Genomic DNA, 26,854 nt, shown 5'->3' with positions numbered 1-26,854 from the left:
GAGAAAGTAGAAGGTCAGTAGGGAACTCTGTTGGAACTGAGTGAGAGAAGAGTACAGTCCCCCTTCCCCTGGGGCAGCAGAGGTGGCAGGGACATGCTACCCTGTGGCTACCTCCAGAGCTCCTGACCTAAAGATCATAATGGGAGCAAAGGACCATAAAGAGGGTAATTGCTCTTGCTTTCACCTGCTAGGATCTGGGTCACAATCTTGGGTGGTGGTCCTGGAATGAGGAATACCAGTGTGCTAGAACTTGTGGTGGCTGTAGGGAGGGTGCCCACCTCAAAGCTCTGACAACGGTTACTAAAACCCTAGAAAGTTGGGACACAGCTCTCTCTACTCTGGAAGCAGAGTTCTACCCTAGCAAAGAGCTCAAAAGTCAAGAAATTGACTGGCAAGATGAGTAACAGAGGAAGTACAATAAGACCGTAGAAACTTTTTGGGGGGACAAAGAGGATTAAAACATGTAACCAGAAGAAGACAACAAAGTCAAAATTCTTGCATCAAAAGCCTCCAAGAAAAATATGAAGTAGTCAGAGGCCATGGAGTAGCTCAGGAAGGATTTTGAAAATCAAGTAAGAGAAGTGGAGGAAAAATTGGGAAGAGAAATGAAAATGACACAATAAAATCCTGAAAAGCTAGTCAACAGCATGCTAAAGGAGACCCAAAAAATTACTGAAGAAAATAACACCTTAAAAAAATAAACTAACTCAAATGACAAAAGAAGCCTGAAAAGCCAGTGAGAAGAAGAATGCCTTAAAAAGTCAAATTGCCCAGATGGAAAAGGAATTTCAAAAACTCACTGAAGAGAATAATTCCTTTAAAATTAGATTGGAGCAAATGGAAGCTAATGACTTTATGAGAAATCTAGATATTATTAAACTGATGCAAACAAATGAAAAAAATAGAAGGCAATATGAGATACCTCACTGTAAAAACCACTCACCTGGAAAATAGATCGAGGAGAGATAATTTTAAAAATTATTGCATGCCTGAAAGCCATGATCAAAAAAAGAGCCCATAAGTCATACTTCAAGAAATTCTCAAGGAAAATTTCCCTACTATTCTAGAATCAGAGGGCAAAATAGAAATTGAAGAAATTCACTGATTGCCTCTTGAAAAAGATCCCAAAAAGAAAACTCCTAGGAATATTATAGTGAAATTCTAGAGTTCCTAGAACAAGGAGATAATATTACAAGCAGTCAGTAAGAAACAATTTGAGTATTGTGGAAACACAATCAGGATAACACAAGATGGAGCAGCTTCTACATTAGAGGATCAAAGAGCTTGGAATATAATATTCTGGAGGTCAAAGGAGCTAGCATTAAAACCACGAATCACCTACCCAGAAAAACTGAGTATAATACTTCACGGGAAAATATGGATATTCAATGAAATAGAAGATTACTTTTTTGGAGGGGGGAAGGCAGGGCAACTGGGGTTAAGTGACTAGCCCAAGGTCAAACAGCTAGTAAGTGTTAAGTTTATGAGGTCAGATTTGAACTCAGGTGCTTCTGGCTCCATTATTTAAGGTGCCACCTAGCCGCCCCAAAATAGAGGACTTTCAAGCATTCTTGATGAAAAAGCCTGAGCTGAACAGAAAATTTGACTTTCAAATAAAAGAAGCGAGAGAAGCATGAGAAGATAAATGGGAAAAAGAAATCCTAAAAGACTTATTAAAGTTGAAGTATTTACATTCTTACATGGAAAAATGATAATTGTAACTCATGAGACTTTTCTCAGTATGAAGATAGTTTACAGGAATATATATGTATATATGTATACATACATATACATGCATGTATAGGAGGGTATATGTGTGTATAAATATATATGTGAATGTGTGTATATGTATGTATATTTATACATAGACAAAGGGCACAGGATGAGTTGAATATGAAGGGATGATATCTAAAAAGTAAAATTAAGAGGCAAGAAAGGAATATATTGGGAGAAGGATCAAGGGAGAGATAGAATAGGGTAAATTACCTTATATAAAAGAGGCAAGATACTTTGGGGCGGCCAGGTGGCTCAGTGAGTAAGAGCACTGGCTCCAGTATCTGGATGACCTGGGGATCAAATCTGGGCTCAGATACTTAGCACCACACCCAGAAATAACTGGCCATGTAACCTTGAGCAAGTTACTTAACCCCCATTGCTTTAAAAAAAAAAAAAGAGAGGCAAGAGATAACTATTACAATGGAGGGGAAGAGCAGGAAAGTGAAAGGGAATGGGTCAGCCTTACTGTCATTGAATTTGGCTTAAGGAGGGAATAGCATACACACTCAATTTGGTATCTTACCCTATAGGAAAGTAGCGGGGAAGGGGATAAGAAAGGGCATGTTAGAAGGGAGGGCAGATTAGGAGAGAGGGTAGTTAGAAGCAAACAGTTTTGAAAAGGGACAGGGTTAAAGTAGAAAGTAGAATAAGTGGGGGTGGGATAAGATGGAGGGAAATATAGTTAGTCTTCCACAACATAACTATTATGGAAATGTTTTGGGTTACTACACATATACAACCTATATTGAATTGCTTGTCTCCCCAGTGGGGGTAGGTGAGGAGGGAAGAAGGGAAAGAATCTTGAAATCAAAGTTTTAAAAACAAATGTTAAAAGATTGTTTTTTTACATGCAACTGGGAAATAATATACAGGCACTGGGGTATAGAAATCCAACTTGCCCTACTGGAAAGTAAAGGAGGGAGGATGTGGAAGGATATAACAGAGAGAAGACTGGGGGAATGGGTATTCAGTAGGCTTGCTATCTTGGGGTGTGGAGTAGGAGAGAGACAGGGAGAAAATTTTAACTCAAAATCTTGTGGAAATAAATGTTGAAAACTAAAAATAAATAAATAAATAAATGAAAATTTTAAGATAAAAAATGAAAAAAACAACTTATCTATTAGAGAAATGGGGGGAAAAAAGTTTTAGAGGAGAGGAAAAGAGGAAGGTTAGGAGGGAAGGAGGGAAGGGAGGAAACAAGGAAGGAAGTTGGGTTACCCAGCTGGCAGCTCTTTTTCTAGTCACAGCTATTGTTATTTTTACTTTGTTCTTTAAGAGGATCATGACATCAGGAAGGTGATACTAGGACATGCAAGTGACAAATGAGTATTAACAGGTTAAGTGACTTGCCCAGGATGACAATCTCTATATGTCAGAAACAGACTTGAACCCAGGTTTTTCTATCTTAAAGGCTATCTCTTTATCTTATATTCCAGTACCTCTCTTTATTATCAGAGTAATTTTTCTAAATAATGTTTTTCATGTTCTCCCTCTCTTGTTTAACAATTTACTGGCTCTCAACTTCCTACAGAATACAATCCAAAATCCTTAGATTAATAGTCAAGGTCCATCATCCTCTTCCAGGTTACCTTTTGAGTCTTATTTACTACTAACAAGATGCTTCCTTAGTAGCCTCTAATTCCTTTTACAAATTTAGTTAAGTCTTTGTTAATGTGAACAATGTATCCCCTGAAGGGGTCCTGTTATCTGAAATTCACAATGGGTTGAATTACATTGGGTGGAGGAGTCCAGCCATTCCTCATATTGTACATAATTATAAGTTCAGATGATCCACAATGGAAAACATGCAACCACTGCAGGGAATTTATTATTTGTGCTCATTTGGACCTAGCTTTATATAACTTGTACTTTACATTTTTTTTATACTCGTCCTCCCACCTAGATTTCCCTCCATTTTTCTAAATCTGTCCATCCTTCAAGGACTACTTCAATTCCCATATGTTCTGTGATTTTTACCCTTAAGATCTCAGCTGGAAATCATCACTTCATCCCCTGAACTCTAACACTATTTTTGTCATTATTATTATTATTATTTCATTTATATATTATTATATGTCATTTTCTATACTTATGGTATTTTATCATGTATATGTTTATTAACTATAATCTCCCCAACTAGACTATAAATATCAAGAATGAGTTCACTTTGTTTCATATACACACACACATACATATATATCTATCTCCTACTGTGACTTACACAGCACTGAGATCTCAATAGACTTTCAAAAATATTTGTTGTTTGACTGAAGTAATTTTTGAAACTCTATTGTTCATGAAAGAAAAGAGCTTAATTTGACATTTCTAAAGCAACATCTTTTTCATTCAAAAAATATATTTGTCCACAAAAAGGCAAAAGAAGCAAGAATTTCTTAAGCAACATCCATTGACTAATGAAAATTTCTGTATTTTACTGAGATATCCATTGCACTAGCATAGGACAACAGTAGTGAGGACCTGACTTGGAAACATTTGATATGAAGATGTTCTGGGAATTTGGGCTGACAAGAAGCTTAACCTGGTCCAGGTACATAGCTGCTGAAAAAACTAACATAATTTCAGCCTGCATCAATAGAAATATAATGGCCAGATCATAGAAAGTTCCAACTACCATATGGCAACCCTATAAAAAACTGAAATGTTCCCAAAATGCTGCCATCTTGGCAAGTAGTAAATCAAATGATTCAAGTCAATATTGAAAAAAAAATATATGTAGCACAAAAACTGGAGGGAAAATGTTGAAGAAACATCAAAATTATTCATGAAGGGGCAGCTAGGTGGCACAGTGAATAGAGCACCAGCCCTGGAGTCAGGAGGACCTGAGTTCAAATCTGGCCTCAGACACTTGACACACTTACTAGCCATGTGACTTTGGGCAAGTCACTTAACCTCAATTGCCCTCCAAAAAGCAAAAAATAATTATTCATGAAAATTAATATGTACTAGATAAGATAATGTATGTCAATAGTTATGCATATATAATATATGCATGTGGTCCATGTAGTATTGGTGACATAGTATGGGTGTCATAATAGTGACAATTAGCTATTTTCAATTAAGGATGATAAATATGAAATTAAGCTTGATCTGTTTTTATATTTTTGTAAGATTAATAAAAATATATGATTTCAAAAAATCACATACCTGTCATTCCATAACTCTTTTCTCTTTCGTGGCTAAGCTCCTTGACAAGATATTGAATATATTGAATGCCACCATTTCCTTTGCTCTCATTCTCTTCTTAACTTTCTGCAATATGGGGTCCAAACTCAGAATTCAACTGAAACTAAGATGTCAGAGATGTCAGAGATCTTTCCCTCACCAAATGTAATGCCTTTTCTCAATCCTCATGCTTCTTAACCTTGCTTCAGCCTTTGATAATGTTTATCATCCTATTCTTGATAATCTCTTCTAACTAGATCTCAGCTGATTTTCTATCTCCTGTCAAATTGCTCCTCAAACTCCTTTCCTGGATTTTCATTTAGTTCATGCTCTGTGGGTGCCACCAAGACTGTTTTGTGCCCTCTTCTTTTCTCCTTTTATTCTATTTCTGATGATTCTCATATATGCTTATACAATCCTAATCTTTCTCCTAACTTCCAGTCTTCACCTCTCAATTTGCCTATTAGACATCTTGAACTGGATATCTTATAGAAAACTCAAACTTAACATATCTTAAACAGAACTCCTTACTCCCAAATCTCTCTCCTCTTTATAATTTTCCTATTTTATCAAGAGCACCACCATGTTCTGGTCCCTCAGTTCTCAACATAAATGTCATAATTGACTTCTAATTCTCTCTCACATCTATCCAATAACCAACTGGCTGTTAAGTCCTATCAATTCTACCTTCATAGCATTTCTCCTATATAACCCCTTCTCTCCTTTGTCAGACACTTCCATAACCTTCATCACCTCATACTTGGATTATTGTAAGAGTCTGAATACCCAATTCATCTTCCAAAAGGACAGGTCTGAAAGACCTTTCTACTCAACAAGGTCTAGTACATCCTTACACCTTTGGAATAAAATTATTAAATTCTCTGGCATTCAAAGCCTTTCCTACCTGGCTCCCTCCTGTTGTTCAGTCTTCTTACATTTTCTTCTGTACCATATGCTCTACAGAGTATATCCAGTCACACTGGCCTCCTTGCTGTTCCTCCCACAAAACACTTCATCTCATGACTGCATTTTTATCAATTGTCCTGGTTTTCCTGGCTTTCTTCAAGTCACACTCAAATCATACTTCCGCCAAAAACCTTTCTTGATTCTCTTTAATGCCAGTGCTGTCATTTTACTGATTATCTCCAATTTCTTCTGTTAATAACTTGTTTACAGAAATTTGTTTGCATGTTATTTCCCCATTAGATTATGAGGTCCTTGACAGGTAGGGTTGGTTTTTTTTTTACTTTCTTTGTATCACCAGTGCTTAGCACAATATAGCACATAGTATGCACTTAATGATAAATGCTTTGACAGAATTACTGACTGGAGTATTGTGTTCATTTTGAGATCCTATGAGTGATGTCATTAGGGAATAGAGGGGCTAACAGTTTGTATCTGGGAATGATATAATGTAAAGGAATGGTTCAAGATACTTGGGAAGGTTTGAGGAAGAGAAAAAGTAAGATGAGGTATGGACTCTGGGAGCCCCCTTGAACTCTGATTAAATCATCCCATTTGATGAGGTATTTGCATAAGGTCATAAGCCTTACATTGTGGCTGGGCCCAAACCTCAGTTACTAGACTTCCCACCCTTGAGCCTATCAAAATATCAATCCATCCTTGAACTGGCCTAGCCCATCATTGTCTGTGTTCTCCAGGTAGCCTCCAGCAACTTCCCACCCTTAATCACTCATTGACCCTCCCCAAACTCCTCCTCTAAACCACCCCTAGATGCCTCCCACAACATTCTGTATATAAGACCCCATCTTCTCTCCATGTAGGTGAAAGTGCCATAGAATGATCTAGCCCAAGCTTACTCTGTGTCCAATACAAGCGAACTTTTAATAAACTTTACTGTTCTTTGGCTGAGAGAAGACTTGGGTTGAATTCATTCTGCAGGATCCAGCATGTTGGTATTTTGGGGTCTCCAGAGCATCCCTAACCCTCTTTATGGGTGACTTCTTCAGAACCAGGATACACAAAGAAATGCAACTCTTTACGGGAACTATACTTTCTTTTTCTCTTATATGTACCTGATGGGGTTCAGGCTCTTGGAACCCCCTTGATTCTTCCCACCTGATGAGGCCTGAGGCCATAAGCTTCAAATTATCCTTAGTCCCAAATCTTTGTTACTTTTAACCTAGCCTAGCCCTCCATTGTCCAGCTACTTCTCACCCTTGATCCTACCAAAATAAGTATACCCAAACCTGTTACTCTTAAACTAGCCTCGCCCTCCATTGTCTGTCATCTCTGGTAGCCTTCTGCAGTTTCCCACCCTTAATCCCATTCCTGGAATCTGACCTCAGTTCCATGAAAGATCCTCCTTAAACTCCTCCTCAAGACCCTCCCCCAAACCCCTCTCCTAGACCACTACTAGATCCCTCTCACAGGGATCTAGTATATAAGATCCATCTTGCCTCCATGAAGGCCCTGAGATTCAATCTAGTGCAGATTCAGTCTGTGTCAGAGTCTACCCATTATAGCAAATCTTTAATAAAACCTTTGTTTTACTTTGGCTGAGAGAAGGGTTGAGTCAAATTCAATTGGCAAGACCTGTCTTGTTGGTATTTTGGGATCTTGACCACCCGTAAGCCCTAAAAACTCAACATACCCATAGCATGTATTAGCTTGTTATATACTTGGTGAATAAATCCTTTTTTTCTGTAGGGAAGGTTAGTGGTGAATAGAAGCAGAAACAAAAAAAGTCTTTTTAAAATTACTCTTCTCAGGGTGGCTAGATGGCACAGTGAATAGAGCACCAGCCTTGGAGTCAGGAGGACCTGAGTTCAAATCTGGCCTCAGACACTTAACACTTACTAGCCATGTGACCTTGGGCAAGTCACTTAACCTCAATTGTCCTGCCTTTCCTCCTCCCCCCAAAAAAAATTGGGGGGCGGCCAGGTAGCACAGCGAGTAAGAGCACCAGCTCCAGTGTCAGGATGACCTGGGGATAGAATCTGGGCTCAGACACTTAGCACCCACCCAGAAACACCTGACCGTGTAACCTTGAGCAAGTTACTTAACCCCAATCGCTTAAAATAAAAATAAAATAAAATAAAATTACTCTTCTCTCTCTTCTGATAGTCCACACTGATGATGTATGGGCTCTGGGTGACCCCTGGAGCTCTTCTTGAGTCCTTAAGGTACAGGCTCTGGGAACCTTCCTTGGACTCTTGATTAAATCCTCTTATTTGATGAGGCATTTGCATGAGGCAATAAGCCTTTCATCATGGCTAGGACCAGACCTCTAGCCTAGTTACTAACTGCTAACTACTAACTCTAGCCTAGTTACTAGCCTAGCCTCCATTGTTCATCTACTTCCCACCCTTCCCACCCTTTAGCCTATGAAAATATCAATACACTCTTGAACTGGCCTAGCTCACCATTGTCTGTAGTCTGTAGAAGGGTGGCTTCCCACCCTTAATCACTCATTGACCTCATTAACTCCTCCTGAAGACCCTCCCCAAACTCCTTCCCTAGACCACCCCTAGATTCCTCCCACAACCTTCTGTTTATAAGACCCCATCCTGTCTTCATGTTTGTGAGAGCGCCATAGAAGGACCTAGCACAGACTTGCTCTGTGTCTAATACAAGCAAACTTTTAATAAAATTTAATTTTCTTTTGCTAAGAGAAGACTTGAGTGGAAATCATTTGGCAGGACCCAGCGTATTGGTATTTTGGAGTCTCCAGAGCAACCCTAACCCTCTTTATGGGTAACCTCTTCACACTCCTCCACAAAATATCATGGTCATGCCAAATAAATATTGTATCTCAACATAACTTAATCTCTCTTGGTTTACCAGTAAAATGAGTGACTTGGACTAAGTAATCTCTAAGGTAAGTAACAGCTCAACAAATCACACTGTTACTAAAACCAACCAAGCAAGTATTTTGATGATATCAGTCTTGAAAATAAGGCTGCGTTCATTCATTTATTCAATAAACCAGGAAACCCAGAGTTCTAATCTTGGATTTAATATAGAAACTCTCCTTGGTCTTGATGGGAAAAAAAAAACAACTTCAATTTGTGAAAAGTTAATCTCACCTGCCCCACAGAGTAATGTCAGGATTAATGGACTCTTCTGTAATAGTGCCCAAGTCCCTCCCTAGTAGTAAGTTAGGGACTCAGACCATTAGCTGTAAATAGTGCTCCAGTGGCCTAAAAGAATTAATGCTTCTCAGAAAGCCTCTAACTTACTGGGAAGAATATGGTTCAATGAGCTAATGAACTAATCAGTTAGAATCAAAAAATGTTAGAACTGTAAGGGACCTTAGAGGTCTTCTATTCAACCCCCTCTTGCTACTGATGAGATAATTGTCAAATGTTCAAAGATGAAAAGTGTTATTATTATGAATTGTGTTAAAATCCTGAGAATTAACAAAAGCAGGGGGAGAGGGACTTAATGGATTTGAAAAGCCTTAAAGAGTGAGGCACAGCAGTATATCCATCAACAAACCATTGACCAGGCTCTTCTGGGGGAGGACCGAGATGAAACCTGCCAAAAGTTTAGTTGTCATTCATTTTATCCTGAATTCTTTCTGACAATAAAAACTGTTGGGAAGCTGGTTGGAACTAGTCATTTAAAAGTCCTTCAAATGTGATAGGATTTCAATACACAGATGTATTCAAATTAGTAGAAACTTATTGTTTTTCCAATCAAATAAACATTTACCATTTCTGTCTCTACATTTGTCAGTCTGTCTCTCTCATTTACATTTTCCTCTATTAAAATCTTTCTGTCAAGTCTCACTGTATGTAGTTATTTAAAGGGGAAGTGGGGTCACCCTAGGTCAGTAGAACATGAGGCTCTTGCACTTCCTACCAGTTTTGAAAGGTTTTAAGAACCATTCTGGTGACATACTGTGTGTATGTTATCAAAGAACAAACCTAATTAAATTGAGAGAGACTCATTACCAGGGAGTTGACTAGATTAAAATAATCAAAATGGTGTACTGGTCGTTTTCAGGGCAATCTTTGCAACATAATAATCTCTAAAGAAAGACATGTGTATCAGATTTACAGTTAATAAAGCTTAATCAACAAGAATGGAAGACAGAATTACCCAGCCTGCCATGTGAAGCAACTTTAAGCAACCACATAGGCTTGTGCTTCAGAGTCCAGCTGTAATGACCCCTGGTCAGTCTTTCTATAGCTGTAACTCATTCTAAATATGCTAAACCTCATAAGAGATGGGAAAGACTGATTTGTCCCATCTATACAAAAGAAAATTAGTGTAACTCTGAGGACAGGGGGTAGACACAGAGCTCACTAGAATTCAAGGGTCTTGGGTGTCCAAGTAGAAGGAACTATAAGCTGCCTCTCTTCAATGGTATTTGATCTGGGTAAAGACAAATCTGGGCTCCCATTGACCCCAGTTACTGTATGCTGAGGATGTGTATTTGTTTTCTGTGGAGGAATAAAGGTCTGTATCATAGAAATGGAAGGAGGAGGGGACTAATGAAAAGTTAAAATGGAGACAAACTACTAAGAATACAAAGAAAAAGTTGAAAGACAAAACTTCTAACAGAGAATATCTCTAAGCCTAGTTCATAAGCAGATAACACAATAGGGATATTTATGAAGACAGAAGGAAAAATGAGTTAAAATCTTTTAAAATCCATGATATATTGAATAATATTAAATACTATTAAGAAAAATCCTCAATAAAAAAGGAATTGTATAGATTGTTCAAAGAATAATAATAACAAAAATCTTCAGAATGGCTTGAAAGAGAAATATTTATTTTAAAAGAAGACCTATAAATGGAAATTAGGTTGGAAATCTGAGCATTCAAAACAGAAATGAGATAAAAACAAGGAATAACGTGGGAAATCTCTCCATCTGGGGGAAAAGCACACTGATTCATTTAGAACTCAAAATTTCAGAAGTAGAAAAATCAAAGGTAGAAGAAATCAAAACATAACACGTTTGAAAGAATATGTGAATTTTTTTCAATCCAAAGTAACTGACCTCACATATAGGCTCCAGAAAAATTACCTAAGTATCATTTGTCCCTGAAAAACACAATAAAAAGTGGAACATGAATGAATGAAGGAAATGAATGAAAAACATGAGAAAACTTCCTGGAACTTTTAAAAATATTTGATAAAAAAAGATGATCACCTACATAGTTGACAAAAAAAGGTATTCACCTACATAGCAAAAACCTATGCTTGAAAGGCAGTAGAGGTTAGATTTCTATTCTAAATAATGAATTGTCAAAGCAGCCAGAAGAAAGGTTTTCAGTTACAAAGGAATGTAATTTCAAATGGTGTAAAATTATTTTCACATCCAAAGTAATTCAAAAAAGAGATTTGATTAAAATAATCCCAAAATGGAAGATGCTTGAGCTGCCTCTCCCTATCCCTACCAAATGGAACTCTCAAAGCCAAATTCTTAGGCCTTAATGAAAAAGGTAGACCTATCTACAACAAAAGATAAGTACTGAAGATATGGTCTCCCTCTAAAAAACCGGGGGGGGGGGGAAGGGAATGAGCAGAACATATAACTTGTAAATGTTCTGAACAAAAGAAACAGAAGAAATATTAGTGAGTAAATTATTAAGAAAAAAAATTGGCAATGAAATCAATTCTAGCATGTTTTTAGGCTTTTTTAATTAAAAAGAAGTTGGACCTAAGAGTAAAAGAAAGAACAAAAAAGTGTCATCAAGAAGTGAAAAGGATATATGGTTTTAAAGGTTTTAGGCACTCTTAAAGAGTGGGGAGAAAAGAAAGGGAAAGAATTGAATTAATATTCCACAGGATAAATCCCTAAACCCTCTAAAAGGGAATCAATATCTTTTGTTTGGGGGACAACACAGTGGGAAATCTCTGGAGTAGGGAGAGTTGAGCTGGAGATATATTTCCTAACTGCCTGGAGTTAAGCAGAATAAAGCTGGAAATTTCTTAAATTTCTCAAATAACTTTGGGGGGGGGATATAAGTAACTAGGGAAAAGCAGGGGAAGGTTAGGATTATGTTGGGGGGTAGAATGGAAGGCCACTTTTGTCAAAAAGGAGAAATGAAAGGTGGCCATTATTTCCCATGGCAAATTAGGTTTATCTATAAGAGACAAAAACTTTATAATAGGTTTTATTGGGGGGGGGATGGGAAACTTAGGATATCATCTTTTGTAAGCAGGGAATTTCTTTCTCAAGACTGCCTTTTACACTATTCAGGGGAAACTGTATCAGCAAGCACCCCAGTGTCCTCAGGGTGGCTGCCAACACACGTTCTTAAATCTGCTTTGCTAAAGGAAAGCAAATCAAAATTGGTTAACAAGCTTACTTTAATCAATCAAATATACATCGTTTACCTAGTTCAGGGGGAAAAGATCAGAACCCAAACTTCAGAGTATACAGACAGAATTATCAAGACAGAGAAACAGATCAAGTAGACAGCTTTCCAAACTGTCCAACCATTACATCCATACCAAATCAACATCTGGGTTTTTCAAAGCCGGGGGGCTCTCAACAACGGCTTCCCAGAGTCTCATCTGAACAAATCACAGAACACTTCTCAAAGTGAGCCCCAAAACAAAGCCTCAAATCAGGGTTTATATAGCCTTCTCCTGGGTCAGAGAATATAACAACCTTCTGGACCCACTGGCCAATCAGAAAGTATCTACTGAAAAACAAGCCTCCCACCCCAGGCTCCAGGTGCACTTTAGCCTAGGGGCAGGGAAGATCTTAAAAATTTACATTCTCTTTACAGTAACCAACATCTAGGCTAGCTGGAGAGGGTAGGGCAAATAGATCCAAAGACAGGCTTTGTATAAGGTGAGTAATTATGGTAAGCACAGGAGGTGCTTACACATCTCATAATCTGAGATACAAAGTGCTACCACACTTTATTGTCTCCATTGTAAATTGATATTTCTAGAAGTAAGACAAAGCAGAAAAAGACTACCAAAAATAACAGACAAATAGAAGGATGAATACAGGTAGTAAGCCAAAAAATAAATAAATAAAACAGAGACTGGATAACCAGGTAATGATGTTTTCTAGCCACAGAAAGTCAGGAAGCACTTCTGTTAAGATGCTTACAAGTGAGCTCCAGCAGTGGGGGGTAGGAATGTCAATATTAAAGAATACACACAATTTGGAAGTACTTGAATATTTTAGGGATACTCAGGAGAAATCTTTTCTGGAAAAATTTTGAGAATTTGGGAGAAGTTTGAGAATTGGGTAAGATCAAAGACAGTTATAATACTAGATTTAGAGGAGGACAAAGAATTGTACTTTTCTATCTATGCCCTGTAGAGAAACCACATATTGCTACATGCACGGGAATATGATTTGAGACACACAATCACTGAATTGCCCTATAGTGAGGTACATGATAATAGCATTTTACTGAGCTTTTCTGAAAAGTTATTTACTTTAAAGCTTTGTGAAGAAGCATGAAAACATTTATATAAATGGAAAGAGATGTAAGAAGAGAAGACAGGAGTATCCAGCATCTGAGCAAGGGGCAATAAGGGAAAGTTGTTGAAAGATCTGTAGTTTGTGGCTGAAGCAACTTGTTTTTAAGGGGATTGTTTTAAAATTTCATGAGACTATGGATGGATTCAGAATGTATGCATTATCTGGGCACATCAGTGTACTTTTACAGAATTGGAAATCCTACAGAGCAAGCAGAGACCAAACAGTAGATAATTAAGCATTCCGGGTAGAGCAGAGAGCATGTTTTATTTAAAGATCTCACCAACACAGAAGCTAATGAGAATACTGGAAATGTGACTAGCCAAATTCTTGAAGTTCTTCCTCTAAAAGTGAAATTTTAGTTAAAAGCAAAAGGTGTTTTCCATCAACCACATCTCGGTAAAATAATTGGATGCCTTCTTTTAAGTGCCATTGATTATTAACGTTTTTCTTAGGAGAAATGGTCACAACTTAGCCTCAATCCCTATTTATTCCAGAAAATGATGGAGTCCATATATCTCTCAAAGGCACTTCAACCAGCTATTTAAATGAAGTAAAACATACATAAATACACATATACATATAAACATATATAGTATGCTTGTGTATATGTGTGTGTATGATAAAAACGTTTATGCAGAACACAAAATGAAAAAAGAATTGTTGGATTTATTGTTCAATATTGCCATAAATAATAAATTTCATTTTCTTTAATATTACTACTAATATAGCATGAGTCTCACAGGACTTGCCATTATAGAAGGAAGGAAGGAAGGAAGGAAGGAAGGAAGGAAGGAAGGAAGGAAGGAAGGAAGGAAGGAAGGAAGGAAGGAAGGAAGGAAGGAAGGAAAGAAGGAAGGAAGGGAGGAAGGGAGGAAGGGAGGAAGGGAGGAAGGGAGGAAGGGAGGAAGGGAGGGAGAAGGAAGGGAGGAAGGGAGGAAGGGAGGGAGAAGGAAAGGAGGAAGGAAGGAAGGGTGGGGGGAGGGAGAAGAAAGGAAGGAAGGAAGGAAGAAATGATTATGTCTCCTATGTGCCAGCCACTGTGCTAAGCACTTTAAAAATATTATGACATTTGATCCTCCCAACAATGTGGAAAGTAGTTGCTATTATTATTTTCATTTTACAGTTAATGAAACCAAGGCATACAAATAAATGATTTGCCCACAGTCAGTAAGGATGAGAAGCTATATTTGAATTCAGGTCTTCCTGACTGCAGACCCTTGCCACCTTGTTCTCTCTAAAGATGGTAGATGCTCAGCCCATGTTCCAAAAAAAGGTTCTGACAAAGTGAAGAATGACCAATATAATAGAGGTGACATTTTAAAAGGACAAATGAAAGGCCTGAACTTAATGTTGGAAAAATCGTTTCTACAAATACAACATTGGCCAGGTATAAAACTTAGTGTTTTTAGTTGACTACAACCCAACATGTCAATAATGTAAAGTGACAGCCCATAATACTAAAGTGATACTAAACTGAACTAATAGCGACATAGTCACTAGAAGGAATTTTCAATTCTATTATATTCTGAACTAACCAGATCACATCTAAAATACTGTTTAATTCAATCACACACATACACACGCACACACACACACAAACATTTGCAAACTAGAGCATGTCTAGTTTAATTAATGAAGTTAAAAAAAATTAATCCATAATAAGGCCATTTCACCAAGGGAAGAATTCCAATGAGGCCCGAGGCTATTCATAATGTATCATCTCTTGTTTTATCATTGTGGAGCCAAATCACTGTGACTATATTTCAATCCTTTGTGGATTTACTAGAATCTCTATTTTCCTAAATATAAGTAACCACTTAGCCATTCTTCCTCCAAAACCTTCTCATTAAACAGAAACCACAGAAATGGCAATGAATCAAGAGTCACAACACATGGCTTCTAGTCTAGTTCTGACTTTGTATAACTTAAGGCATGTCCCTCCTTGTTTACCTACTAAGATTTTGCACTTTTTGTATTTGTAAAAAAAAATTATTTTTATTATGAAATTGTCAGATGTCAACAGATATGAAGATTTCTTTATACAAATAACAACAGCAAAAAAAGAAGAACGCAGATGACACTGTGAATCTCCATTATGGACAGCTTGTTTCTTCTTTATATTTCTTTTTAACATGGTAGTTCCAATACTATATCACCCATCTATGTCCTCTTATGAACTTCCTTCTACATTCTTCTGTCTATTTTTTAACGTTTCATCAAAACTCTTCTCTCTTTACTTTTTTTTTAAAGGAACATTATGACTACCTTCCTAGTCATTCTAACTTCTTTGTCCTTCCTTTGCCTCCCCCATCCAAAAATTTTTTTAAAATGTTTTCCCTAGGCATTCTGTTCATTGATTGGGATGCACAGCTCAAGTCTCTTCCAGTTGTTTTTGTTTATAGTGTTTGAACTATTGCATGTTTTCCTTGTTCCTCTCACTGAATTCTGCATTATTAGTTCATACAAGTGTTGTCAGGTCTCTTTGAGTCTGTCTCTTTTTATCATTTCTTATGCATACTAATAGTCCCTTGCATTCTCATACCATAATTTATTCTGCCATTTTCCCAACTGATAGGCAACTCACTTTGTTTCCAGCTCTTTGCTATGACAAAAGGTATTTCAATAAGCATTTTTGTAAATATGGGCCCTTTCCCTTTTCTTTAATTTCTTTGGGGAGTTTACTACCAAATAGATGATAAACCTAGCAATGGCATCCAAGGGATAAAAGGTAGATACAACTTAGTGATATTTAGGGTACATTTCTCAATTACTTTTGAGGTTTACTTCATAGCTCTTTACCAACAGTGTATATATGTGTAGGCATACCCCAAACATCTAAAGCAATTGTGATTTTCCTTATATTGTTTGTCTTTCCCAAACTAATGGATATAAGTTAGAACCTCAGTGTTATTTCAATTTATATTTCTCTTATTATTAGTGATTTTGAGCATTGTTTTACCTATAGTTGTCATTAGATTTAAGTTCATTTTTTAGAAATGCTTTTTCATATCCTTTGATAATTTATCTATTAGATAATGGGTCTTGTTCTCTTATATTTGTATCATTACCTTATATCTTGGATAGAAGACATTCATCAGAGAAATATGCTTCAAAAATTTTCCAGTTTTATGTTTCTCTCCTAATTTTAACTGCATTAATTTTGTTTGTGCAAAACCTTTTCAATTTCATACAATCCAAATTGTTAATTTTATCTCCTGTTCTCTTCTTTACCTTTTGTTTAACCAAAAGCTCTTTCTATTTCCATGGTTGTAAAAGTTATCTCCTCCCTCTAATTCTCTATTTTGTCAAAGATATGACCATTCATACCTAGATCATGGATTATTGTTATCATGGAGGTTATTGTGGCATGTGGTATTAAATATTGATTTGAACATGATTTTTACCAGATGACTTTATAGCATTCTCAGCAGTTGTACTTAACTAGTAAGTCTTTTTTCTGAGTAAACCAGATCCTAGAGTTTACTGAATAGTTTACTACTATGTTGGATTGCTACTGCTTCTTAAATATCTAAGAGCACAGGGGTAGGGAACCTGAAGCCATGTTGCCACGTGTGACCTTCTAGGTCTTTGGGCACAACCTTTTGACTGAGTCCAAGTTTTACAGAAAAAAAAATCATTTTAGTAAGGGGATTTGTTCTGTAAAGTTTAGATCCAGTCAAAAGGTCCCACTTGAGTACCTAGAAGGTCATATGTGTCCTCAAGGCCAGAGCTTCACCACCCCTGAAAGCTATTCCATTGATCAGTTTTTTCTATTTTTTAACCAGAGAATTTTGATGACAATAGTTGTATAGTATAATTTGAAATCAAGTATTGTTCATCTTCTTTTTTTTTTCCTATCTTATTTTTCTTTATTTCCCTTGAGATTTTTGACATTTTGTGGCTCCAAATGCATTTGGTTGATTGGGTTAGCACTAAATATGTAAATTAATTTGAGAAGCACTGTCATTTTCATTATTCTAGAGTGGCTGAACCATGAGCAATTTAATATCTAACCAAATGTTTATGTTTGTCTTTATATGTAAAGAATGGTTTCTAGTTTTATTTATATAATTGTCTTGGTAGCTTTATTTTACATAGTATATAGTTACTTTAAATGGAATTTTTTCTTCTATATCTTCTTAGTGTGTTTTATTGGTAACAGATAGAAAGATTGATGATTTTGTACTTTAACTTTATATCCTGATACTCCACTGAAAGTACTGATTAAATGGACTCCTAATATTCTCTATGCATGGTGTATCATCTGCAAAAAATGATAATACTGTTTAAACTTTGACAGTCTTTCAATTATGTTTTCTTGTTTAATTGCTATAGATTTACTCAAAATATACCAAATAATAATGTTGACAACAAACCTTATTACTTTATCCTTGATCTTACAGGAAAAGCCTGTGGTTTTTCTCTGTTGCAGACAGTGCCAGGTCTTGATTTAGATAGATATTACTTAACATATTAAGGAATTAACTATTTATTCTAAGGTTTAAAGTTTTTAACATAAAAAGGTAGACATATTTTTACAACTAGTTATTAATTTGATTTTTAAATTATTGTTTTTCTATTTTAGGTGCCTGCCAAATTGATTGTACTGGTCTTTATCTTTTGCTGATGAAAATTTTGAGACATATAATGTTTGGTTTTTGTTTTGTTTTAGTTTTAAATCCTTTCTTCCCATGCTCTTAATTATTGATTGTACTATTTATTGTGCTTTGGTCAATAAAAAGTATGACCAATGCTGCTTCTTTTTTGCATTGTTTTATGAGGTTCTTATATCCTAATGCATAATCAATTTTTATAAAGGTAAAAACCACAGCTGAGAGATAGGTATCGTCCCCAATTTGCTAATCATTGGGATTTCAACATATCTAGCTTTTCAAAATTACGCTCAGTTCCATAGCTTCCTTCTCGTTTCTCTTTCTGTTTTTAACTATCCAGGTTTTAAAAGGGCGCTCATAAAATATTATGCTTTTCCATTTGTCCTTATTATTTAGGTTTTTTTTTCTTTGGGCACTTAAAGGTCATTCCATTTAGAGCATACATATCAAATATGAATATCAAAATCTATGGCTGTTTTAAGTATAATATAGTTCCTATGCTTGTCCCTGAACCATTTATGCTTTTGCTGTTGTTTTGTTTGAAGTCATTATTGCTCTCCCTGTTCTTTCAAATTTTCCTGAATCATAATAAATTCTCCTTGAATCACCTGTTAAATTTTCATGTTTCATAAATTTGTTTCATAAATAACATATTGTTGGACTCCATTTTCTTCCTCCATTTTTTGGAAGAGTTAATCCCATACATTTTCACTTTGTCATTGTTGATTGTGTATCCACTTCCATTATAACTATTTCTATTTTTTCTTCTTTTCTTCACACTCTACTTTTTACAAAAAATGAGGTCAGATGAAGAGGAAGAATTTGATCAACACTAGTAATCTACTCTTATTCTGCTGCCTTCCTTACTTTACCATGCCTAGGACCTGATCTGCTTTTCACCTTTTTTTTTTCTTTATAATCACGCTTTTAGGATCAACCCTCTGAAAATGAAGTTTGTCTTGCTTGTGAGTTTCTCTTTTTGAGTCTTAACTGTTTTGTCCACTTCCACTGTTTTCACAGTCTTGAGTTTCATACATTTCTACATCAAACTTTTTGTATGTGTGTGTTTACTTGTGTATGTTCAACCTTCTGTTATCTAGTTTAGATAAAGGTGTGGTCCATGTGGTGCCCCCTCACCATCCCTCTAGCACCTTCACCTTTCCCTGTGTTCTGAAGCATGTACAGTATCTCTGATCAATGGGTGCTGATTCTATTCTTTACGGACATGTTGATAGGCAATACACTAGCATCTACCTTCTATTCTCCTTCTCTACCTCCTACTTAATCTTTTCTTCCCATTCCACTTTTTACCAAAAAGGAAGTGAGATGAAGATGAGGAATTGAGAATTCAATTCAAACAATTGATGGCTTCAATGGTTTATGAGCTGCTTTGTCAGAACTTTAGCTGTTTTAAGGTACGGTTGAGCAATCTCGTGTTAACTTCCCTGGTTTGTCTCCTGTTATAGTGCTAATGCAACATTCACATGCCTACTGTCACTATAAATACACCTGCATGGTGCTCGATCACAAAATATAATAGACTCTCCATATAGAAGACAGAAGCAAAACATTTATTCAGAACCGAGAAAACAAAATCCCAACATCAGGAAACCAAATCCATCATAGCAACATAGACAACATAGCAGAGAGTCACACCATCCTTAAGCCATCCCACAAACCAACAGAAGACCAATATTTACTCACAAGCCTATCTGTTCCCTATGAAGCATCCTCTCCTCCCAACTGTCTAGCTTGCTCTTCTAAAGGAGAGTTTGAATGCTGGAACACAGCCAATTGCCTTTCCATTTGCATTTTTTCTTGTAAGAGCTTGCCTCTACTCTTACACATAATACAGTAACCAGTTAGTAAAACCAAGCTTCTCCTACACACTGCCTCCAGCTCTCTCCTGGGTTTTATTGGTATTCTTTGCAAACGTGTTTCTAAATCTCTAGGTTCTCCATGCTGTAACCTTAGTTCCCAGTTTTCACAGAGCTGTGTACTTTTAGAACACTCCCTTGCTAGGGAGGCATAAGGTAATCCTCCCATCCTGGGATAGTCATTTCTTCTTCTAAATCCCTTATGCCACCAAATAGAGGTCCTCTATTTTGAAATCCTATCCTTGCCATCAAATGTAGCACCAATGCGATATTTACAGCACCCAAAGTCACTATAAATAAATCTGCATGGTGCTCAATCACAAAATATAACAGTCTCTCCATATAGATGACAGAAGCAAAACATTTATTCAGGCACCAGAAAACCAAATCCCAAAACCATTAAGCCAATTCCATCATAGCAACATAGAAGTTAATGCACCACACTGTCGCAAAGAACCACATCATCCTTCCCATAAACCAACACAAGACCAACATTTAGTCACAAGCCTGTCTCTTTTGGAAGTGTCCTCTCCTCCTAACCATCTAACTTGCTCTGACTCCCAACTTCCTGTGGGCTCTGCTCCACCCTTCAGCAAACTCCTCTCACCAGAGGTTCCATATGATTACATTCAGCCTATTAGCAGCCAGAGTAAATTTTCAAAGCTGGGAAGGTCTTCAGATTCCCTTAGGCTTATTAAGGGACAGGGAAGGTCTTTAAATTCCCATTACCATTACACCTGTCCATGCCTCCACTGGTCTATTTTTATGGTTCTCTACTCAATCAGTATTATTTCTTTTGGGTTTACTTTAACAATGGATTTTCTGTCGTCCTTTTCAGATTTTTGCTAGGGTTTATGCAGTATACCTGGGTTTTTCTATGACCTCTCACATCCCTATTTTATTCCTAAGTCTTTACTTTTTTCTAACATCAATGTCTTCTACTTCTACTTTACTAAATCCTCCTTCTTTAAGGCATATCAGAAATTTTAGTCTTTCCTTTTTTCAGTCTTTATTTTTTGCCATGACCTTTCAGTTATCTATGTTTGTTTATTTGTTAATCTATCATATCACCACTATTATAGAGATTATTTATTCTCTGTCTTCTTTTCCATTTCAGCCCAGGATCCTACAGGGGTTCACAACTTGCCAATTTTGCAATAAAGTGTTCAAGTCAGCAGTCAGAGTCTCATGGCTCCATTCTCCCTTTATTGTGACAGCCTAGGAATCAGATGTTACCTATGTGTGTGTAGTCCTGGACCATGTGACATACAAATAGTTGTGCCCTCAACTTTAACCTATAGTATTTCAGTTACATGAGGTGTGCAGTCTAGAAATCTCCCTTATAATTTAGAAGAGGGAAACTTAATGCCTGTTAGTTGAAGTTTCAGTAAACATAGTTAAAACAATTCTCCAACTGGATACTTTCTTTGATCTTTTTCTCTTTTGGAATGCCAGTTCCCTTCCCCTCAGAATTGGATTTTTAAAACATGAGCATTCTGAAAGGCTTCAGATGTCCACTGTCAAATCATTTACATATTTCTGTGTTATAGTAAGGGAGTTTCAAGCTAAAAAGGACAAAGGACACTTTCTGCTTGCAAATTATATCACAGTGAACATTTTGTAATTTAGGACAGAAGCTGGACTATTGGGTCAATATTATGTTTAAATAATAGAACCTCCTTTAAAGTTTATACAGATCAATGAAAGAAAAATAATTTCGGTTCTCATTCAACAAGGGGGCTGAGTTCACATATTTCTTGTCCAAATTAGTGCTGATTGCTGATTACTATGCTGTTAGCTGACTGTGAGGAGGGGGAAGTAAGGGAAAAGGATAGTTTAAATTCAGTCAACAGGCATGCCAAATACACAGTTTGTTCAGTGGTTTTGAAGGCCATTTTGGGGCAAGCCATGAAGGATTATAGTCTTTCTTGTTATTCATGAGATAAGGCCAACTATATATCTCTTCTTTATAAATAACTTGCAATATTAAGTGGATTGTTTGTCTTCCTATATGAGAAATTCATTAAATATAAGCTGAGTTCCTTAATCAAGGAAGAACAGGGGCTTAAGGCTCCTGAATTCCTTAGCTTATTTAAGAGTTTAGCATTTTTAGGCAGGTGGATGACAGCATCTGAGAAACAGGAATTTGAGAAGAAATGTGGATGCTGAGTTAAGAGACAGTAAGCAGAAGCACATTATACAGTAAGAGAAAGTAAATCAAGAATTCACGATTTCATTGGTGTGGGAACTTTCTTTGCTAACCTGATTATTACACACTCTCTTAGAGAGTTTCCTGGATCTCAGAAAAATTGTGAATTGCCCATGGACACACAGCTACAAAGTTTCAGAGGGAGGTTGAACCTAGATCTTCCTGACTGTAAATCAAGGATATTTTCCACTGTACCATACTGCATATCAAAGAAGAAAAATAAAGGTAAGAAATATCAATTATTACTATATATTATAAACCTAGACCTGAAGTAGTAGTGACAATGACAGCAAATGCTAATAGCTGTAAGGAATCCTGTTGCCAGACCCTAATGCAGAAATGTGTAACGGTGGTTATTTACTTCCTACTGCAGATTATATATGTATAGACATATAGACCTGACACGAGTAACTGAGAGGTGTCCTGTCTTCCTTCAGCATATATCTGAGATATGATAGAGAAACATGCAAGAATTAACAAACCCACTGACCACTGCCCATTTCTACTCTTGAAGAAAAATACTAGATTTGGAGTCAGGAAACCTGGATTATAATCCCAGTTCAGATACTCATTAGCTATGTGACTACAAACAAGTCTCTTAACCTATTAGACACCTTTTTTTCATCTAGAAAATGAGGGAAACAATACTCACACTATCTTTGTCACAGAGTTGGGAAGAAAGTGTCTTGCAAAACTCTAAAAGACTTAATTACAATACAATATGATATTTATAATCACTACTATTTCCATTGATTATAGGAGAATAAAACTATAGATAGAAGGGGCTTTAGAGGCCATTTGATTTACCCTCTTCACTTTATAGACAATGGTTAGCCTGAAGGAAAAAAAAAAAACTTCTTTTCAGATATCTGTCATATAGCTCAACAATCCCTCAGCCCAACTCAGGGAAGCAGAATCAAGACAAATGACTAGAAGTAAAAGGGAGGCAATTTGGAGCTCAATAAGAGGAAAGAACTTTCTAGCAAGAAGGGTCATTTATATTGTTCTTCTTACACATACCAGGGTAGAGGTAATGGTGGTAACTACCACAGGTTGGGATGGAAGACTTTCTATGATTCAATTTAAAGGAAAGGTTAAGGTCGAAAATTTCCTAGGCCGAGTAGGGCCAGAAACAAAGGAGCTGCACAGAACTGGGACCACAAAAAAAATAAGAAAAATGTGGCGAGACAATAGATATAAGGAAAATGAAAAAGCAGCTTAGCGGGTAGAAAGAGAAGGTCTTTTCTCAATCATAAAAAGGAGTTTCTATACGAATCAAATTAAATAACATGAGTGAACTAAGGTCATGTGCCTGAAGGCCAAGTTAAAAGGGTCCATGCTGAGAAAAAAAGCAGGGCCTGAGAAAAAAATGTGTTTATACCATTTGCTACACTCAGTTTCTTGTAGTCACATACATAACATTTAGTCCCAAATAGACTTACTTTTGACTTTTTGTAAATTAGCTATAGCTAGATAGCTTTAAGTGATGTGTTATGTGCACTGTCCAAGGAAATGGTGATGACCACAGAAATCATTAATAACTATTAAAATTGATAACATTCATTTTAATTCATATTTAACGCTTCACAGTTTATTAAAATGTTTAAATCTAAATTCCAGCAAAGGCTACATAAATAGCTACCAAGGTACAATGGATTGAGCGTAGAACTTGGAGTCCAAGGCATTGGATTTAAATCCAAACTCTGCTAATTACAACCCATGTGACTTTAGGCAAGTCTGGGCCTCAGTTCCTCATCTTGTTAAAAAAAAATGAAATGGCTTGGCTAAATGACTTCTAAGATATTGCCTAAGGTTAAAATATTTGCATTCTATATTGTGGTCTGATTGGAAAAGAGAGAAAACATAGCATTTATTTGCATTCAAAATCACTCACTTCTCTAACTCCTTAGAGTTAAGTGATGCTTTTTTAAGTCACTATTCTCCTCTTCTCTGTTTTATAAAACTAGATGTGTAGTGACCCATTGAGTTATTGCTTTATTGCCATATAAATCAAAAGAAATAACTGTATGTTTCATTTTAAAAATTTCATTTGTGTTGGAATTATTGCCAAGTTCTGTTTATTGCTGTCAAGTAGAAAAAGAAAATATGATGAAGCTTGAAATGTTTAGATGCAAAGTTTCTCTTTTCCCATTCAAATAAGAACCTGCAACAATTCAAATGGAAAGATTTCATTGATGAATGACCAATTTGGATAAACTGACAGCCCAAGAAATGGTAGCTAGATGGCAGCAGTAGGGAACACTGCTTGAAAGATGGGCTTGTTAATTATTCTGAAAAGTCCCAAAAAAGATTACTCCTGAGACCTATTAACAATATTAAGAAAAGTAATGATTTTAATCACAGCAATTTTTACTTGCATTTTCTTCTGTCCTTCTGAGGACTTCAAGGTCTAGGTCTTTGCTAGAAAAATAATAGAGATGGTGATAGACCTTTTGCCTCATTTTGGTGGATCTTAGTTCTTCTAACCTATGGTAGCACTATGGAGTATTTATCTTTTCTCTTTGTTGAAGGTCACTAAGCAACATTTACTCTTATTCTTAGTGCCATTGACACAGATGTAAGGTAAACATTTTTCTTAATGGGAATTAATCTAAAATCAAAAGGCTTTCTATTTCAACCTCATTTTCCCTTGCCTGTGAACTAGACCCAAAATATTTAGATATTTCAATGGATCTCATTGGAGTACAAATCATAACCTACCCATACCTTCTCATTCTATATAATTCTTAGCCATGTCTTTCCAAGGATCCAACACAGAAGCTTCTAGATTGTACACTGGATGGAATGCTGGGCCTGGTATCAGGAAAACACAAGCTCAAATCTAAACTCATAAAATTAGTAGCTGGGTTACTTTGAGCAAGTCACTTAGCTTCTACTTGCTGCAGTCTCCTCATTTATAAAATGGGGATAATAATAGCACATATAATCCATAGTGGTGATGATAAAATGAGATAATATTTGAAAAGTGTTTTGAAAACCTTAAATCACCACATAAAGGCTAGTTTTATTACATTATTCATAATAATCATTATTATCACTAATTCAAAATTCTTTAGGTTTCCCATTTTCTTTTACTATATTATGGATACTTGCATAGCATTCAGGATATCTATCTGATAGCCTTTATTTCTGATGTGGAACTAGCATGTTTGGTTTTTTTTGATCCTATATGTTTCTAATGTTTCTTATTTTGTTGGTAATAGGCTGCAACCTACTGATACTTAGCAGGCAATCTTTGCATTGCCCTTTGGGTCAATGGATAAACAATCCTATTTATTTTGGAATTGGGATTATCTGTGATTTGCAACCCAATAGTATCACAAGAAAAACAACAGTGCTAATGTAAATGACTGTCATATCAATGAGGAAATAAAAATAATTTAAGTTCATAAACCTATGTAAGTAATAGTAACTTAAAGAAGGTATAGTCTATAGAAAGACTTCTAAAATGTGTGAATCAGCAAATGACATCCTACAAATACTTCTGGTCAAATAATGAGGCCAATTTCAATATTCTTGCTCCAAGCTCATCAAAGCCTATAGTGATCAGGGCAGCTAGGTGGCACAGTGAATAGACCACTAGCCCTGGAGTCAGGAGGACCTGAGTTCAAATCTGGCCTCAGACACTTGACACACTCACTAGCTGTGTGACTTTGGGCAAGTTACTTAACCCCAATCCAATTAATGGATCCCAATGAGATCCATTAACTCCAAAAAGCAAAAAAAAAAAAAAAAGCCTATAGTGATATCACTAACCAATTACAAAGTGGAAGCTGGGATGTGGGGATATAAAACAGGGAGAATGAGAACTGATAAAGAGTAGTAGTATTACAATTACTGGGGCATATTGATATGGAAAGATCTTTCAGGAGAAAAATAACTTCTCAAGTCAAGCTTAAAATGGTCCTGATATCACAAAATGGGACTCATATGTGACATTTAGGAGAAAATATATCTATAGGCTTTTCCAAATGTCTAAATAAGAAATTGAGCAGTTGGAATATACATTTCTGGAATGAATATCATGCTTCCTCCTGTGGGAAAAATGCTTGAAAGAAACTTAATATTCATGACTGGTTTTCTCTATATCGTTAGTCAACTGGAACCCAAATGTGCAGCCAGTTCGAAAGTCTCTTTATGTTACATCTGATGACCTTGTACATCAAATCAAAAACTGTGAAGACAACACATCTCTCTCTCTCTCTCTCTCTCTCTCTCTCTCTCTCTCTCTCTCTCTCTCTCTCTCTCTCTCTCTCTCTCTCTCTCTCTCTCTCTCTTTCTCTGTGAACATGGTGACTGTCACTTGCTATACTGCTATTTAATTTCTTCCAGAACCTTTCCCTTTCTAGTATTAGAAATAAACAACAAACTTCAATTCAGTAACTTTGAAAAGAATGGGAAAAAAGGTGGGGGAAGGCATATAAACTTATCATGTCAGTAATGACTCATCTATATGGCTTTATAGTCATTAAGCCATATACTTCATGTAAGTCTTTATAATCAATGGAATTCATTAAATTTGGAGAGTCATTTGTCAAGGACCCTGCAGATGCAATTCATGCTCTGGGTGAAGGGTAAGGACCAGATGACCTCTAAGGCAACTACCAACTCAACCGAATTTAACAAACATTTACTAAAAAACCTATTATGTCCAAGGCAAAACAAAGAGGGAACTTGATTTTTCTCAAATAGCTTACATTCTACTGGAGTAGGGATTGGTATATTACATTTGTATAGTAATTTGAT

This window comes from Petaurus breviceps, unplaced genomic scaffold (genome assembly GCF_028583685.1).
Source record: "Petaurus breviceps papuanus isolate PSGF00001 unplaced genomic scaffold, PetGlider_PUasm1.0 90743, whole genome shotgun sequence".
In the NCBI taxonomy this organism is placed as follows: Eukaryota; Metazoa; Chordata; class Mammalia; order Diprotodontia; family Petauridae; genus Petaurus; species Petaurus breviceps.
This window is presented reverse-complemented; position numbering follows the sequence as displayed.